This window comes from Phalangium opilio, unplaced genomic scaffold (assembly GCF_054372755.1).
Source record: "Phalangium opilio isolate 3A_F unplaced genomic scaffold, DU_Popi_V2 ptg000024l_1, whole genome shotgun sequence".
NCBI lineage: Eukaryota > Metazoa > Arthropoda > Arachnida > Opiliones > Phalangiidae > Phalangium > Phalangium opilio.
Genome location: NW_028324155.1, coordinates 3,891,064 through 3,910,359, shown reverse-complemented (window position 1 = coordinate 3,910,359; position 19,296 = coordinate 3,891,064). Strand labels below are relative to the sequence as shown.

Here is a 19,296-nt window from a genome sequence, read left to right as displayed (position 1 = left end):
TACCAGTATTTCATACAGTTTAGCCCTAACCTTTGAGGGGTTGACTGCCAATATAAAATGCCGTTCGCTTTGAAATCGATTAAAAATTAATAAAAAAATCACGATATGTGACCTTGAACACGAAATCGATAAACAATTTTAATCGTTACATTTTCCCTTTAAAATATCTTATCAATGTTATTTTTTCCCTCTGAAGAAGGAGGAGAAGCTTAACTGAACACACTCGAGCTTAAACTCACTGAGATTAGAAAAAATAAAAACATTGTATAGAACTAATTCAAATAAAGTATTAGTAAGAAAAAAAAGATAGATACAGGGGCTGGTTTTTATAAGATTTTCAAAAAGCCAAAATGCCCAAATCGCCTATTCCGGTCGAATTGTAAGAGCTTACGATTGTATATAGAAAATAAAATAAAAACAAGTTTACGTAATAGTAATATCTACGTGTGACAGCGTCATTCTAAATTATTTCAACCCCAGAGATTCTGATAAACAAACACTAATAAACAGCAGTTCAAATGGGAATTTTGTTTACAGACTTAAGCGAAGTTCTAGATAATTAAAGCCGAACTATTGTTTAAAAATACATATTTTTTTTGAAAAAAAAATCTACCAATTTAAGAGTTGAACAGTATAAGTGCCAAGCCTCTTTCTATTCGAGCTGGCAGTGAAGGAGGTACAACACAAGGGGGGCCCATACGCGCTTTTCGCGCGTCGAGTTTTCGATTTTCCAGACAACCAGCGCGTTGGTTTACAAAGCTAGCACGGTGGGGGCTTATAAAATATCTTACGTATGTCTGTCAGCCATCCAGTCTTTTCAGAAACAGCGTTATAGTGTAAATGTTGTACAAATAATTTTTGTGCGAGTATTTTTTAATTATGAATTTTAGTTGTTCGGTTAATGTGTTTATATGAGTAAAAATAATTATAAATATAGGCACAGTAAATTTCATAAAATCCGTAACTAGAATCCTAGAAGTTGGAATAAAGTTTTATTTCAGGTGCCTGCACATGGTACATAATAACAATAACCATTCTAGTATATTAATTAGTGCAAACTATTGATTATAATAATTATAATTGATTATTATTAATATTATAATTATTCTATCTCGTGAAACATGACAAGCTGAATCGACCGGTGCCCAAGCCGAAGTCGAGGCTTACCGGATATTTTAATACGTGACAAATTATAGTCAAAACAAAATCACTGGCCGTTAGCTTCAAAGCCAAAAATAATATTAATGGTAGTCTTAAATAACTATTATATTATTTACTTGGGATTCTCGTATATATTTACCCGGAACAACTTTTACCGACTAGGGCCGTGACTCGAAGTATGTTGTCGGAGCCTCGGACTCTAGATCTCGCGGAGGATATTTGCCGGTACGCGCCCAAAAGTATCGGCCAGGAACCGTTAACCGTTTAGCGAAAGATTTCTCTCTCCCCACTTTCATCACACGTGACACTTCGCCCTCTCAATCCTCAAGCGGTACGCGTCGCCTTGTTTCGTATGTTTTGAGATATTTTTACCTCTCGCGCCTAGCTCCGAAAAACCGAGATTTTTAGGGTCTGTACGAGCCAACCTAATAGTGCAATTTTTTGCGCATATACAGACCTTGGGTACAACATAAGTCAGGAGTTGGGCGACCCCACAACCTGCATTGTACAGTCTCTTCCTTTTCCAATACGAGCTCGGAGTTCCAAGCGGATCTTTCCTCGACAAACTTATTTTTCGCGTACCCCACTGTCCCACACAGACAAACATACACCACACATAAAACTCCGTTAGATCCATAACCCAAATTTAGGATATACAATTAGACAGGTAGATAAAAACGTAAAACTGCGCAAAAGGTATTTTTTTCTTTCGGTTCCAACCACTGAAGGAGAGATTTTCCCTTTTCCACCCTGTCCTCCATATTGGCTTGCCAATCAATATTACGGCTCTTTTTTTACCTATCCTTTTCCTACTAGAGCGCGATGCGAAAGGAAGAGATGGAAAGGTAGAAGAAGGGAAGACCCCCGGGAAAGAAGGTGAGATTCTAGAGAAACTTCGAACCAAAGCTAAGCCTAAAAGCTACCTTTACAACTGTACAAAGTTCAGTTGAAATCCGCGTGCATTTTAACATCTAACGCCTTTAGTACATGAATAATAAGGCTTGGGCGGAACCAGGTACTCTAGTTAAAATATGACATAACGTAAGCAAAGGTAGGAGAACGACAGAGGACGTAGAGGCATAGTGTACCGCAGAGGCAGGTGTATACCTCAGTCATAACGTTTTTTTTCTCTAGCTCATCCACGTCGCGTTTCCAAGGTAACGAACACCTTTCCATTGTTAAAAAGGAAAGAAAAAAAGAATTCTCCCCCTCCCCCTACTGTAATAATAAAATACCACCCAGAGGCAAAATTTTTCTCTTTAAATAATAAAAAAAAAAATTACGAGATGATAAAAAATTTAGAGGGTTGTTCGTTAGGGTCCCCGAGAGAAATTCAGTGCTATATTAATAATGAATATACTTAAGAATTTGGTTTGGTAAGGGTTTTTTAAATATGGATTAACCCTGATTTAGGAAAAAGGGTTGAAAGGTGAAGAATAAGGTCAGAATTTATTTAAAATCCTCTCTCTGGAGTGGATACCAGGTTATAGAGAACTGAGGGATTTTTATCCCAGAACATTTCAACAAGCTCATGTTGAATGAAACCAAGAACTGATATAAGAGAACTGAGAACGAATGAATAGTGAATGTTCTCACAACTTATTTGGGTTCTGGGTGAAATCATTGGAAAAACGTTAAAACATATAATTCCTGAAATACTTCGCAGACAGACACGTGACCAAAGACAGGCGTGGTTAATTAAATAAAGCGCGTTAAAGGTCGCTTTAAACCACGCCTCTCCAAGACCACGAATCTATGACGTATTTCAAATTTACTTCATTCAACCACCGCAGCATTTCTTCCTGACTTCAAGTCCTTTTAAACAATAATCCAGAGAGAGAATTATCACATGAGAAGTAGCGAGATCAAAAAATCTCAGAAAGTCAAAGACTACCCTACCCTTCTTACTACAACTCTTTCTCTCTCCCTCAATCACTCTAACTTCACTCTACTTCAAGTTTTAAAACCAAGAGGAAAAACTTGAGTTGGGGAAAAAGTCTGAGATCTCACGTGCCCAGGAATTTATTTCATCCTAAAATTAAGAAAAAGGATTTGAAGCATCGCCCTAGCTCCTGCCTGCAACCCTCTAGTTTTTGGCCCAACCAAACCAAACCAAAGATTCTAACATCTTTAGTTTCTTTTGTTTAAAAAAAGAAGAAGAGGGTGAACTAGGTACAGTTCTAAAGAAGAAATAAATAAAATGGAGGGAGATGGTGGGGTGAAAAATACTTGGCTTTTTTTCCTTTCTTTCTTTAGTAGTAAAGTTCTCGGAGAATCTCTGGAAGATGTTCGGTATACTGTACCTAAGCCTAACCTAGACTACCCATCACTATATCAGCTATACTAATAACAGAAACAAGAGAAAGGTTTCTAAAGGAAAGAAATGGGCCTACAAAATAGTGGAAACCCTTTTTCTACCTCTCTCTCTCCTTGCTTGTAAGTTGTACAAGAGAGAGAAGAAAGAAAGAAGAAGAAGAAGAAAAAAATCCTATGGGTTCCATAGAGAAAAAGGCGGGAATTCTTCCGGATTTCCGGCGTACATTCTATATACATCCTAGAGTGAAAAATGTTGCCACATTTCTCCGATAATATAAGATTCTCATACTATATAGTATATATATATATACTCCCCCCACAGAAGTACCTAAAAAAGAGCGACGTGTTAGGATAGTAAGTTGCGCCTTTCCAGTATATTTTCCAGAGTAGATAGACATACATTTTTTTCTCGTCGTTTTTGGATAGCTAAGATTGGAATTCCAACAGTTCTCAAAAGATTCCACGAGTTGTTTTTTGGGTTTCCTTATTTTTTATTTTTCCTTTAACAGTAGGTCCATGTAAAACGGCGGAAAAATAACGTTAGGCGCGAAACGGAGTGAGAATAATGGACGCAAAAACAAGATACATGACGATTACCTTGAAAAAATTGCGTGTGTTACCACGTACCGAATATATGCTTCAAATATAAGAGTATATGGAGAGCTCTGAGGGGGAGGGGCGTGGCTTAATATGTCTCCTCCCCTACTTAATTAAATTAAATTAAGTAGTCATCAATTTTAAGGGGGGTCATCCTTAATTTTAACACTTTAAGGGTGTCCCTTACCTTCAGGGCAAAAAATGTCACAGAACATTTTCGTCTCAAAATAGACCATAAAACCCGTCAGTACAACCCTTTTTGAAATACCCTGTATAATATTTCTAGTATAAGTCAAACAACACGGAAATGGCGTGTGATTTTTCAAAAAAACAAATATAAAAATAAGATTGGCGCGGTTTTTTACCGTCACGCGAAGACTTAAGTATGTACGAGTACCATTCTGTTGTGAAATCTTGGCAACGTTTCGTCTAACTGGTAGGGGTATAGGGCAGATCATGAAACAGAAAAAAAAAACTGTAAGAAAAATCTCAGGTTTTTACATTGTGTTGCGAAATAAGGTGTATAATTTTCCCCAATCACGGACACTCGACAGGAGTATAATAAATAATGTAGATTTGTTTAGCGGTAATGTGTGATTCATTTTGGAAAGTTGAAACGTGTAGGTGGTGCTTTAGAAGGTTAGCTTATTGGTATGACACGAGAGCGAATAAAAAACTACCTATATTTTTATTTGCAATAATATAACGGACTATGATGTATGATTAATGCATCAAAAGAAATACCGAAAGAATTAAACGCAATTATTTTAAAAAACTGAAAGTTATGTTTCTTTTCAATAGTAAAAACATTTGTGTAAATTAAATGGCTCGTTGGAGCGGAAAATTGGGGTTGGTTAACAACAAACACTTGCCTTTATTACGAATACTACCAATATCTTCGAAATTATCAACCTTTACGTTGAAATAAATAGGTATTGTAGTTCTTATTAACCAAAATATCAATAACTAACTACGGAGCTGAAATTTTGCAAAGTCATTACTCCTAAGTTAACAAAGATATTTTCCCAAACGTCATCCATCTTGAAATATGGAGATGGTGCAGGCAATACAACAATTAATAGGTAGGCCTACACAGTCTATAACTTTTAAATGAGACTGTACGAAATTTAAATTAGATTTCCTAATCAAACATTTAAACGCAATTATTAACCGTAGTAGAAATTTCATCCGAGTATACATAGTGGTTCCCAATAAATATTTTAAAACTTCAGTAATGTAACACTTTTCAGAATTACAAAAGTTTCGGTGTGTGCTGCTTATAAAAAATTCAAACAAACTTGGGTTGGGGTTTTCTCTTCTCCGAGTGAAGTGTTCGTTTCGTTGATCAAAGAAAGTTAAAACTTTATAGGCAAAGTTTCCAGGGTAAGCTTGCTAAGCCTAATTTAGAGACTGATTGGAATGAAAGGATAAGGGAGGGGAGGGGGCGGGGATATCAATGGATACTTAATGCCAAGATAATGACAATCAGGGGCCAGGCGCTAGCTCCGTGTTCGGCCTAAAAATCGAATAATGAGGTAAAGTAGAATCGTGTAAAAAGGAACTAACTAGTAAGGATGAAACACGAGGGTTGTTGTAACTATACTAAGGTGCTGCTATAGGGCCCGGGGAATGTCGTCCATTAGCGCCCAAGAACACGGGATAAGACTTTAAAAGTTGGAAGCGTAATAAAAACTCGTATTAAGAGTATAAATATTTTATCACGAAGGCTTCTTCCTTCTTAATGACTGCTGCATACGTTAGAAATCACAGCCTGAATATATTAAATTCACCCAAAAATAATTAACTCACTCTTAGGCCCGTTTGTGGAGTCCAAACTATATCTACCTCCACAAATTAATAAAACGAAAAGATATTATTGAGTGTTACTATGAGGGGAGGAGCTAGGTGAACGTGACGTCAATATTGGGTAGTCTAAAGTGTATGATCTGAAATGACAATTTCCAATATGGTCGTGAGATAGGGTGTGACGTCACGAGAAAGTTCAACCGTGAAGGTTATTTATACTTGTGCAAGTTCTCTCTTGGTATTGGGTTCAAAGGTCATTCTCAAATTAGTTATTTGTGAATACATGACGTCACGACTTTGCCTCCCCCCCCCCTTGTCTAACAAACTGATAGAGGCTACGATGATAGCCTAACAATTGTCTGCAATTTTTCCTCAAAAAAAAACGTGCAATATTAGAAACAGGTCTTACAAATCTTAATAAGTATCTTGTAGAAAATCTCCTTTTTAGGTTGGATTTCTCTTTCTGTTTTGTACCTCATCTTTATCACATACTTCTGTTACCCTTTGTCAAAAATGCGTCAAACATTTCTTCAATACTCGTAGTAAAATTGACTATTTTCATGAGGGTATACGCTAGCGCTAGAGCTAAAACTTAAGACACGACCCTTGGTTGCGTAAGAAAAGTAACTCTAGGGTTAAGGGATCTTTATAATATGAGAGAGGTTGAGTACAGTAGTATAGCCTTGCCTTACTCGGAACTTTTAACGTTAATCACTACTAATGGACTGAAAGGAGGAGGATGAGGAAGTAGATTCGAGCCACCTTCTAGATTAAAGCAGGTGTATCGGGCTCCGAGCCAAAGAGAAAGGTGGCAGAAACAAGTAAATGTACGATGACGTAATATTAATAGCTACGTGTGAATGGTGAGAGTAACTCGAACAAAATAATTAGTACCAACTATCTCTGTTCCTAATAGACCATCCCATTAATTACTTGTCGGGAAACCAACACACAGGCGGTAGGCCACCTTCCCTCGCGCCAAGAAGCAAAGTCAGAACGAACGACTGGCACTACCTCTAGTGGTGCTTCATGGCTCGATGAAAATAACCCAAGAAGATGATCCCCCCCCCCTGTAGTGCTTGCTTCTCATCTGAAACAAATGGAATATTCTTCACGAGCTGAACTACTCTGCCATGTTTCTCGTGAATCGTATGATCTCCACAAACACACACGTCACAAACAAACCCAATTTCTATAAGCTACATGATGGTTTTATAATTATTACACACGAAGCTAAAGAAAAAATGGGTTCCAAACATACATTTTTCTTAGCTATCATACTGAGGAATCTTCATTATGAATAAAAAAAAAAGCACTTTCACGGATTATCAACGAAAGTATTTTATATCAGATAAATTTTGAAACATTTCTAATATATTTAGGGAACTTCAAACAAAAATCCGATTAAAGTTTTGAAACAAAAACGTTGATAGATTTTGGCAAGTTTTTAAGGGGGATTTTTCATCCTGGAACTTATTTCTACAAGATTATGTTGAATGAACCCAAGAACTAACGTATGAACTGAGAAAGAATGGACAGTCAGGAGCTCTTAATTTAACATAAAGTTCAATTAGGTTTGCGACTTTGTGGGTAGGTCAGTTGGATCCTAAAGCCGCGTTTCCTATTTCAAAGTAAGACAATAGCGCGCTATTAGAGAATGTTCGAGGAGCTAATCACTCTAATGAGACCCCGTACACCGATATGGATTAAGACGCGTAATTATTTCAGCACTGGCAAGGTTTTCAAAGATGCAAGATCTCTATTACAGTCAAAGGTACAGCCGTGTCCACACACACACACACCGATTGGATTACACCCTCCTCTCAAAGTTACACGCCTTAGACAATTTCACCCAACCTTTGTCTTATAGGTACTTCCGTAAGACGATACGATACGTAAGCTATTTACAAAATTACGCATTCAAAATCAAATAAAAGTCTATCATATTCCCAGTTTGAAAATTCACGCTGGCGCTTTCGAAAGATTTTACATTATCCAGGCGTGAAAATAATAGTTCGAGAAAAACAAAATGAAACCTTGCACCGTTACGGGTTTGAATATAACAGCGCACTCACTCACTCACTATCATGCCGCCTTATTCCATCCCCTACTAACATAGATACTTCGATATATATTTCTTGTACTTTAAGATAATAAAAAGTCACTCGAGCATTAAGCCAGCAACGTGTGTGTATGCGGGATTCGAGTATTATCATATAAATCGAACGTGCCATGGGTATACAGGGTGTTATTGATAAGTTTGGTTTAACTTAAATGGGGTGTTGTACTTTGGGTGCACGATTTTCAGTCGAAAATGTAGCTTCTACCTCCATTTTGACGTCCGGGTCACTGTTTTTGAGTTATGATTTGAGTGTTTTAGGGATGACCCCTTAATTAAATTAGAAAGCATCATCTTTCAGTTTCTTAATTAAATTTAAGGGGTCATTCGTAAAATACTATGTACAATCTTAACCCGAAAACAGTGGCCCGGGCGGCAAAAATGGAGATAGAAGTTACATTTGCTACTCAAAATTGATTTCCCAAAGAACATCCCACTTAATTTATGGCAGACTTATTAGAAACACCCTGTATATATGGGGTTTTCTTTTGTGAATACATCTTCGCTCTCTACTATTCGAATGAGCAGTCGTTTTGGTTTACAATTCGTGAAAAAAATCGATATTCAAGCGAAATTATGGAAACAATAACTCCTAAAAATAGAGATGGTAAATAACACGGAGGGAACTAGTTTGCATAATTGTAAAATATTTACACCGTGTTTTGTTATGAAATAATTCTAAGCCCCAAGAATAAGAATAGGAATCCAAGTGGTAAAAATTAATTTGTTGTTAAATTTGTCTTCAAACCCCGCTGTCCACGTAAATCTCTCTTCAAAACTCCGCTGTCCACACTAACCTCTCTTCAAAAACCCTGCTGTCCACATTACCCTCTCTTCAAAAACCCCCCTGTCCACATTAACCTCTCTTTAAAAACCCCTGCTGTCCACATTAACCTCTCTTCAAAAACCCCTGCTGTCCACATTAACCTCTCTTCAAAAACCCCTGCTGTCCACATTAACCTCTCTTCAAAAACCCCTGCTGTCCACATTAACCTCTCTTCAAAAACCCCTGCTGTCCACATTAACCTCTCTTCAAAAAACCCCGCTGTCCACATTAACCTCTCTTCAAAAACCCCGCTGTCCACATGAACCTCTCTTCAAAAACTCCGCTGTCCACATTAACCTCTCTTCAAAAACCCCCGCTGTCCACATTAACCTCTCTTCAAAAACCCCCGCTGTCCACATAAACCTCTCTTCAAAAACCCCCGCTGTCCACATAAACCTCTCTTCAAAAACCCTTGCTGTCCACATTAACCTCTCTTCAAAAACCCCGCTGTCCACATTAACCTCTCTTCAAAAACCCCCGCTGTCCACATAAACCTCTCTTCAAAAACCCCCGCTGTCCACATAAACCTCTCTTCAAAAACCCCCGCTGTCCACATATACCTCTCTTCAAAAACCCTTGCTGTCCACATAAACCTCTCTTCAAAAACCCTTGCTGTCCACATTAACCTCAATTCAAAAACCCTGCTGTCCACATTCCTAACTCTTCAAAACCCATGCAGTAGCCTTAACCTAATTCCATCATCCTCCATTACTTCACAATTAACGCGTCAAATTATAATATACAAGCTCGAAAGCCCTTAATTTTTTTTTATTTCAATTAAGACAGTTGTATAGATACAAAGCGGATGTACACTTGTACATCGCCGCTTACAGTTGCTCATTCACGGAAATTAATTAAAATCAGAAAAAGAAAAATATCTAAACATCTGTACCTAAACACCAAACAGACACAGACACAGACAGACAAGAGTACCGAGTACAGGATGCGCGCGGCGAGAGATAAATCATTACTACCATTTTACCCTATAATCCCAAGTTGCTTAATTATAAAATTGAAGGTTTTTCCTTTGCTAAAAAGAGCGCGAAAAAAATCAGCACCGAAATTTCACAGGTACCGCCCGCATTGTTCCCTACTTTTCTATCTCCAACAAAAGATTTAACCCCAATAAAAATCTACCTTTTCACGAGAAATCAAACTTACGCAAGGTTATAACATAATAATAATCGTTTCTATATGGTGTTTTTGAAGCGCTTATTCCTAAACTACATCTACATTCAATGAAATAAAATTGAAAGAGAAATTATAAAAATATTCGAATGAAGCTTTCATCAACACGGGCAACTTTAGTTTAGGTAAGGGGGGATTTCAACATTTTTTTCCCTACGTCAAAAGCTGAAGCTAAAGAGGAGGTACCTTGAAAAGTGCAAGTTCCAACCGTACGCAGGTGTATTTACCGAGAAGAATATCGTGCAGGTTATAAAACTATGACATTGAATTACCAGCACGTTTTTTCGGTTAGATTACTGGGTAAAGTACCTAACCCAAAGGTATATTGTTTTGGTTTTACTTTGTTATGGAATTGGGTGTTCAAATATTTGCCAGTAACACACGAAAATCTAATTAATGTGACTAAGAAGTGTTGTTTTTAGTATTTAAACATTAATCTATTAAATCTACATAATTTTGCTTCATTCAAATTTAGTACGATTTATAAAGTTGTTTATATAACATTACTTTCGTGATTTTAAATTTATCTAAGTTTAAGATAAGAGTTTTATTGTCCTTTGATTACCTTAAGTGTTTTTCTATAAGAATATTTTGAAGCTAACGCCAAGGGGCTAGTCAGTCTGGGGTGTATACAAAGTGGCGGGCCCCTCGGCAGAAGTGAATTTATCACAGAGATACTACTTCATCGTATTTAACGTTTCTATAAATTTCTTTCTTAATTTTAACTTAATACTCTTCAAGAATAAGGAATTAATCATTTTACTTCAGATAATGGGTTTCTAAATGATCTTATGCTAATTTTTAAGGCGCCCGTAATTGTGTTTCAACGGCAACACATTAACGTTCAATGTGAAGCCAACATCCCGATTTTTTACTTTTACAGCTACTTACTCGGTAAACAAATTTATCAACGCATTTACAAACCTACCTGAATCTCCACCTACCACGTCTACAAACTTAACACTAGTACACTTACATAGAGTGGAAAATTACCAATATAAACAAACCACTGAACTTTGATTACAGCAAAAAAATTCGAGCAAAACAAATAGGCTTATAATTAATAACAAGCTGAAAATAATGAATCGTAAAACATCTTGAAAAAAAAAAAAAAAATAACCCAAATTGACACCAATTTTTTACGTGAAAATCCTCCACCATGTGCTTTCCTTGTGATCAACCAAAAAAAGAAACGACACATAGGCTGTTTCTCTGATACTTTATTTCGAAGAAAACTTTTTTAAAAATTAGAATATAAACTTGTCTCGAAAAAATATAATATATACAATAACAGACAAGTTTTCCCGATTTGAAAAATGTATAAGAAAAATCTTGATTTTTTTGTTCCCGCGATTCGAGGCGTAAATGATCAATCTTTAAATATATTCTAATAACTCGACTGTTATTTGAATTTTTCGCGGCTAAAAACGTAAGGCGCGCCCCTGAAAATTTTGGCGCGGATCTATATGACGAAGCCTCGGTCGCCATCGTTTTCGATCGGCGAAAATGGTATTTTTCTCCGGTTTTGCCTGACTGCCTCGTTAGAATCGTACTCGGGTTAAGTTTAATTTCGCGTTGGATATTAGGCGGAAACGAATTTTAGTCTTGGCCAAAAACAATACGGACAAAAAAGCGATAAGCCGGGAATTCAAATTATAGTTTGTAAAAAAACGTTTTCGGGGAAGTCGGGAAAATATAGAGAGACAGTGGGGGTTTGTGTGAGAAAAGCAGCATGGCGGAGGAGGAACGCAAAAAACGTAATGTCGAAGGGTAGAGAGTAGGCTTCGGGTGAACACAAAGGTTTTTTAATGGGTAACTAAATTTGGCATGCCGCAAAAAATTAAGACGGGATCGAAGGAAATTTGGGACATACCTTGGTTACGTTCGAGAAAGTAGATGGGAAGTAAATGATTTGTGGCAGGACCGGGAAGAGGTTCAGGTTCTCGGGAAGAATCAAACAGGACAGGAGCGAGGGTTTTACGAACGAGGAAGGACTCTGCCGGCGCGCTCTCCAATATAATTCCCAGCCAGGCGGACGACCACTAACCAACCAAAGAAACCGACTCACCAGTCTCTAACGCCCATCCCCTTAATATTCCTGCGCTACGCCAAATAGTCCTCGGATTAAACGTAATACCAAGCAGATACTACGACAAATACTAACAAAATAAAACCGGAAATATCTGGGGAACGAAAACAACTCCCATTTAAATTTAACCGATCAGTAATTTAGTACAAATATAAATTTTTATACCAAATGACGCAGCGGAAGCCTATACAATCCTGGAAATATGGGAGAACCTACAAGCTGATAAGAAATTTTCCACGATAAAGGCGGTGCTGCCATAAGACAGCGGAAAAAAAACCTAGATAAATTGCACTCTCCTAAAAATAATGATATTCAAAAGACAATACCTTAACAATTAAAATATAATTTTCGCCATAGCAACCTAAGTAAAATTATTCTTTTTTAATTAAAAATTGTTCGTAATAGTTTCGGAATTGATAAAAATCATTAAATAGAATTTTTAATGAAGACAGCGCCATCTACAAGAATCGATCTTTTCATAAATGCATAATCATTTCTAACTTCCTAAATTATAAATTTTCCCCTTTTAGAACCTTTTAAGATTCATACTTAAGCCTAATTTATTAAGATAAGAGCATTCACTAAAACGCTAATTTCAATTAAAAGATGGCGAAAACAGCGTTGTTTTATATTCCACGAGAGCTATGGTTTAGCCATGGGTTTGGCTAAAGTTCGGACACGCTTCGGAGAACATATTTATTTATTTATTTATTATTTATTTATTTATTTATTTATTGAGTGAATGATTGCCCACAAAGTCATCAAAGTGACGTGTAAATGGGCATCGTACGTAGTTACAAATTGTCAAGAGAAAACAAAAAAAAAAACTAAAATGTAATTACAAATAAGAAAACATCAACAACAAGTAATCAGGAGCAAATAATACAATAATATTGGGCAAGAATAATAACACGAGATTAATTAAGACCATGTATATGTATAAAATAAGAATGAAATAAAATAAGATAAAGATAATAATGATAGTTAAATAAGATGGTACAATATAAATTGGTCATACAGAATAAAAAAAAGAAAAAAAAAAAAAAACTAACAATACAATAAGGAACTTAGGGTAATGAAAGTTACAAAGTAGCGCGAAAAAAGCGTATCAAATGACGACGGAATTGAGATTTGGTAGAGAGTATGATAATATCATTAGGCAAAGAGTTCCAATCATCAATGACAGAATTGGCAATTAATTAATTATCTACGCTACGCTACAAACAATCGGAATCCGTGATTGGCCGTATGAAATCACGTGATCTTTCTAATATTACTTATTGCGGTTGATTTAAAATTTAACGAGTAAATGCAAATAAGAGATGGTAGTCTCTAAATAAGAGAGCCCAAAACTGAAACCTAACTAAGACGGGCTCATAAGTAATTTGGTCATTGATTCCGGTAATGGTGGTGGTAAAAGCGGAAGGAGTAGGAGGGGGAGAAACGATGGTATTTTGGTATTAAAATGGGCGGGGCCAGTGGCGTTAAGCGGGCCACTACATTCATTAACTCTCTGCCAAAAGGGGAAGTGGAAAATGGTAATTTATTAATGAAACTAGAAGCGAGTACAGAGATCTAAGGCCAGGAGAGAGAAGTTCACAAAGCTTTGTAACATAGGTGAGCGCTGCTATGAATTATAGATAATTTTCAACCACCATCCCACCCTAGCTCTTTAGCTAATGTTTGGCTAGAAACTATAAATAGGAAAGGTTAAGGAGAGGCGGGGTCATAAAGGTCACTCAGAGGTTAAAAAAAGGGTTATAAACATAGCTCCATAACTCTTTCAATTAATTTGAAACGCAAGAAAGAATATATTATATAATATTATATTATATGCTATACATAAATATTGATTTGTTGTTATTGATTAACTATTGAGTTTAAGGTTTCTATAGAATTGTGTATAAACTAATTTTAAAACGGCAAACCATTTTCTTTTATAGACTTCAAAACAAAACATTAGAGTAAACAACAAAACACGGATCTAATCTTAAAGAAGCAGCAATTCCCCAAAGTATAGCGGGATTTAAATTAGAATTTGTGTACAAAATTAATTAGGTTTTCTTGAATTATTTTACACGTTACTCTGCGTTGAAAACTAGGTCTATTATTCACGTAACGAAGTCGTATTTTGAAAATGTAGTAAACATTCTAGAACCCGCGTTCCAACGTACAGCCGAGCACCGATCCGACGTAACATCGGTGTTGTAAGGAAAACCCAGCTTATAGGGGTAAAAAGTAAAACTCAAAATGACGTGGAAAAATCAATTAACAAGGATCATTACTAGTATTCCCAAAATAGCATTTGGGGATACTTAATACTTGGGTAATGGGCTTCTGGTCAAGCCTAAATATTGGTTTGGCGTCAGTGGTTTGGGTGGGTACCTTTTTGCGCTTTTTTTCCTTATGTGAAACAACTGAGAATCAAATGCACATATCTCGCGCGTCCATCCGTCACTTGTCAGCGTAATCAAGGGCTAACAACCGTTTCCTACTTCCATATGGGTTAAAAACTGTATGGTTAGCAAAGGTATAGCGGTCGCTGATAAGCCCGAAATTACTCATTTTTGGTACTTGGGTATCAAATTGAAAACGGGATGTTAAAAGTAACTATTCGGTTATCTACATGTGTGAACGATAATTTTTCCCTTTTACAACAAACAGCTGCCGCTATTGCCCCTAACTAAAAACAGCTAAAACCAGTAACATCTAAAAAGAAGAGAAGCGAGCTATGAGAGAGAGAAAGAGAGAAAAAAATCCTGTACACGCTTTCAGGCTTCTGCTAGAACGATTCATCGCTGAGACTAAAATCTAAATAAAATTAAAAAACGGTTCCAACTCGAGAAATTTTACAAAGTTAAGGCATTTCTCTGATTGCGGATAAGAATAAGGAGTCGCAGCCGGTTGAATTCAAAGAGGGTACAAATCAAAGGAGTATAAGCTTTTCAAAGAGTTTAACTATCTTGTTTACCATAACCCAGTGTTTCCAGACTATTGATGAGGCAGGAGACTGCACAGAAAAATTAAAGCAGTTCAGTTTGAGCCAGTACATGACTAACTTGCCTCACCATAGGCCTGACAACACTGCACACCAATTAGAGGGCACAGAGAGAAGCGGGGAAGTTGATGAAAAAAAAACATTTAAAGCTAGAAACTCTCCAGACCAGAAGAGTTCTACTCCTTCATAAATATCCTCTTCAATGGATACCATTATCCCAGGATGATTTTAGTCCCTACTATACATAGTTCAAGACATTCTCCCGCTCAATGTACTCATTCTCGCGGGGATACTAAGGGGTAAAAGCGAGGATCCTTGGGTAAAAGAGGAAAAAAAATCTATAATCATTGTATTATTTGTTGGAGTATGCGCCATAGAAGTGCCACACGAAGTTTCCTTTCCCCCTTCCCCCCTTTTTTCCATCGAATCGAGAAACCGGCCTCCGATTTTTGGGCTAGAGGAGAAGGTGGAGCGCAATAGTCCGGGGGGAGAGAAGAGGGTAGAATGGGGCAAAAATTGAATTGATGGTATTTGGAGAATCCTAAAACCTTTTGGGGAATAAAACTCGTTTTTAGGTCGATATCAATTCCTTCCAAGTATATAGAGTAGAATATACCCCATCATATACATACGTAACTTTCTCAACTACATTAACCCTCGTACATTTTTATTTTTATGTATCTTTGTTTATGATATTTGAAGGAAAAAAAACGGTTTTATCTAGGGTCGAGGTCACCCGCCTTTTTACGCGTTGTAAAGTAACCACTGAGTGATTTGGATGATCAAAAATATGCTCTATATGGAGAAGAATCTTGGAAAATAGTGCAATTTTGCAATGATGTTCCAATGCATATATTTCTTACTAGATTCTAGCATAAGTTTATAAGATATATTTCATAATTATGACACTAAGTAATAGATAGACCATTTCATCAATGAATTGCAGAGAAACCATCACTACACCGCGGGAGGCTAGCCGACTGGCACTGCCTCTAGCGGCGCTTCTTGGTAAGAGGGAAAATAACCCAAGATGGAGGCTCCTCTGGAATTAATTGAATGTTCTATGCTACAGCTTTACTGAGAGAGAGAGAGAGAGAGAGAGAGAGAGAGAGAGAGAGAGAGAGAGAGAGAGAGAGAGAGAGAGAGGTCACCTCCCCTTTTTAGTCAAATCTAGCGTGTTTTTCTCTTTGCGGTCCGTTGGTTACTTTATTATCTGTTAGTGCCTTTAAGAAGTCGATTGAAAATGAATTGTTTAGTTTAAATTAAGTTTAAACGATTCATATTTAAGTTAAGGGACTTAAATGACCGCTGCGAATTACGTCAGAACTTCCCATACGCAATTAATCACAAAGAGCCTAATCTATTTTATAAACTTGACAACAACACGCCGGTCACCGCAGGAGGATGACGTCACGCCTCTTTTTTGTCCCCCCCCTTCCTCCTTATTCAGTTGAGTAATTTCATTGATTAAATTTTACATTTTGATTAAATCCTATACACTCATACATTACGAATGTTACTGTAGCAAATAACCTAACTAAAGGAAGCGTGAAGTCTTCCAAGAAAGTTAATAAAACTTACCAATTTTCAAGTCTAAAATATCCTACTATTTTACTACTTTTTATGAATTTCCCCGCAATATACTGGTAGTTTCAATGGTCAAAATTTCATACAATCAAGAAAAAAATACGACAACTGGGTAGGTTCAATCACCACCACGAGATTTTTCGCGTTCCTTTCTTCGATTGGTTGAAACATTGACCAATGACAGCGCCCGGTCTGTGCGGTGAAAAACACACACAAAAAAAAATAAGGCAAATATTTTTTCAAAGTATTTTGAGCTTATTTTATTATAATTCTAAAATGATGCGCTTATTTTATAATTCTAAAATGAAAAATAATAAAAACAGCATATTTGATGATTTCACGCTCCCTTTAAAAGTACTCAAATCCGTAACAATTTACTAAAATAGACATCTTTAACGTGACTTGTCCTTTTAGTTACGCCACGAGCGAGTAAATTCGGAGAAAGCGCCTCTTTTTGGTCCCACACACATACACAAGCGAGTAGTTCTACGAAAAGCCACTGGCTTGATACATGTAGCCCGCCCGAAGGCCCCCCCAAAAATACATACTTCTTTTTTTTTTCGGTATAATTCTTCAATCTAAAGGGCCGAGAAGTTTGACTTGAGAGAGAGAGAAAAATTTGCCCTTGAAATAAAAAAAGTAACTTTCTTTAATACATTATCGAAGGAAGCCGAGGCTCAAAAATGTCTTAAAACGTTTTTGAGACGGAAAAATATTATTCCATATCACGATGACTGGCCCTTTGCAAAATAACATTTTTTTTTATTATTTCAAAAGTTTTCTCCCCTTCTACATGGGTGGTCACGTGATTATGATAAATTTCGTTGAAGTGGCCATCAAAATTTCTATTATCTGAACGCGAGAGTGAGAGATTCGTCTTGTTTTAGGGTTAGAAAGTAGGCCTAAAACGTTTTGGGATAATTAAATTTTTTTAAACTTTTCAAAATGAAAGAAAAACTCATTTGAGGGTTTTATAAATCTGGCCACTACGTTCAAATCGAACATAATCACTAAACAAGCACTAGTTATGGGGTCTCAACTATCGGCAAGTCTAAAAAGAACCAAAAAAAAAGTGATTCGAGCCGAAACCTACCAGACATTTCAAGTCTGGTAGGTAAAAAAAAAATAGACTATAGGTAACGCTATATAATCTAAAGGAATTTTATATTGTTGGTAAGGACCAAAAGGGTTAACTAAATCAATTTCCAAGTATCGGGTTGTTTTTTTGTTTTTTAAAAAAGCATTTATTGATTTTTGGGGTATGTCACCAAATATTTGTTTGCTCTCTCTCCCTCTGCATTTTTTTCTTTTAATACGAGTAATTTTCGCTATTACAACGGTACTTTCTCTGCATTAGTGTCAATGACACTCCGGCGGAGTTCCGAGCGGGATTTTCTGTGCCAGATAGTATTGCGCTTGTGCATAGAAAAATAACACGTAGTTTACACTAAAGGTTTTTTATTTATTTTATTTATTTGTATTTGTTTATTTTGTTTATTTTATTTATTTATATTTGTTTATTTTATTTATTTATATTTGTTTATTTTATTTATTTATATTTGTTTATTTTATTTATTTATATTTGTTTATTTTATTTATTTATATTTGTTTATTTTATTTATTTTTATTTGTTTATTTTATTTATTTATATTTATTTGTTTATTTTATTTATTTATATTTGTTTATTTTATTTATTTATATATATTTCTTTATTTTATTTATTTATATATATTTCTTTATTTTATTTATTTATATATATTTCTTTATTTTATATATTTATATATATTTCTTTATTTTATATATTTATATTTGTTTATTTTATTTATTTATATTTTTGCCTTACGTTTCCCCCAAGTGTTGCCAGGCCGTTGGTGAGTTAGTTTGAATCAGTACTTGACCAACTTGACTCGCAGAGGAACTGACAACACTGCACTGAAGTTTAAGCCAAGAGAGAAGGGGAGGATTGATACTATTTACGCCAAGAGGCCAGACTATACTTGGTGCTGTACTTTGTCAGCAAAGTAGTCTCACCTCCTGTTGTAAATGGTATCATTTCTCCTAGACTAAAAACTATGTATCTCCAGATTGTTGTAAAGCTGGTTGTTAAATTGTGTATTATTTAATTTGATAACGTTTATTCTTTAAGTTAATGTACTACATATTTAAAGAAAATCCTCAGTAAGGTATTGGATTCATTTAAAATTAATATCAAAAGTTTAGTTTCACGTAAAAAATAAATACCTAAATTAATAAATAAAGAAGAAATTAATAATTTGAATGTTACGAAAATACGCGAGTTCAACATAAAAGAGAATGATAAATAAAGATGAAGATGAATTTTGGATAAGCGGAATTCTCTATATCGTTTTAATATAATTATATAAACATGAACGGAGTTTAAGTTTATTAACTTGGGAAGTTTTCTTTCAAGATGTTTGATTCCAGGAACGCAAAAAAAAAATATACATAAAAGAGAATAATTTTTCGGCGCCTTTTTGATAAAAAAATGCTATATCGAAACTGGGAAGGAGGAAATACATCATATTTAATTTACGAAACTTATGCGAAAAATCATTAAATAGTTTAAATAAAGACTAATTGGAGTAAAT

General features: G+C 35.8%; 1 protein-coding gene and 1 long non-coding RNA gene across 4 annotated transcripts in view; one reads left to right on the top strand and one right to left on the bottom strand.

The window, feature by feature from the left end:
• The window catches only part of mub (poly(rC)-binding protein mub), a 176,260-nt gene extending 164,210 nt beyond the window's left edge, over positions 1-12,050 (bottom strand). The window contains exon 1 of one of the 3 annotated variants that reach the window (XM_089867958.1): positions 11,887-12,050. The gene's annotated coding sequence lies outside the window, so the exon portion shown is untranslated. The remainder of the gene's footprint in view (positions 1-11,886) is intronic. The other 2 variants (XM_089867956.1, XM_089867952.1) reach the window with 2 other exon arrangements.
• A 753-nt stretch (positions 12,051-12,803) lies between these two features.
• LOC149692250 (uncharacterized) lies at positions 12,804-19,034 on the top strand. The gene is made up of 2 exons (XR_016382655.1): positions 12,804-18,140; positions 18,543-19,034. It is a non-coding gene; the product is annotated as an uncharacterized LOC149692250 (long non-coding RNA).
• The last annotated feature ends 262 nt before the right edge of the window (positions 19,035-19,296 follow it).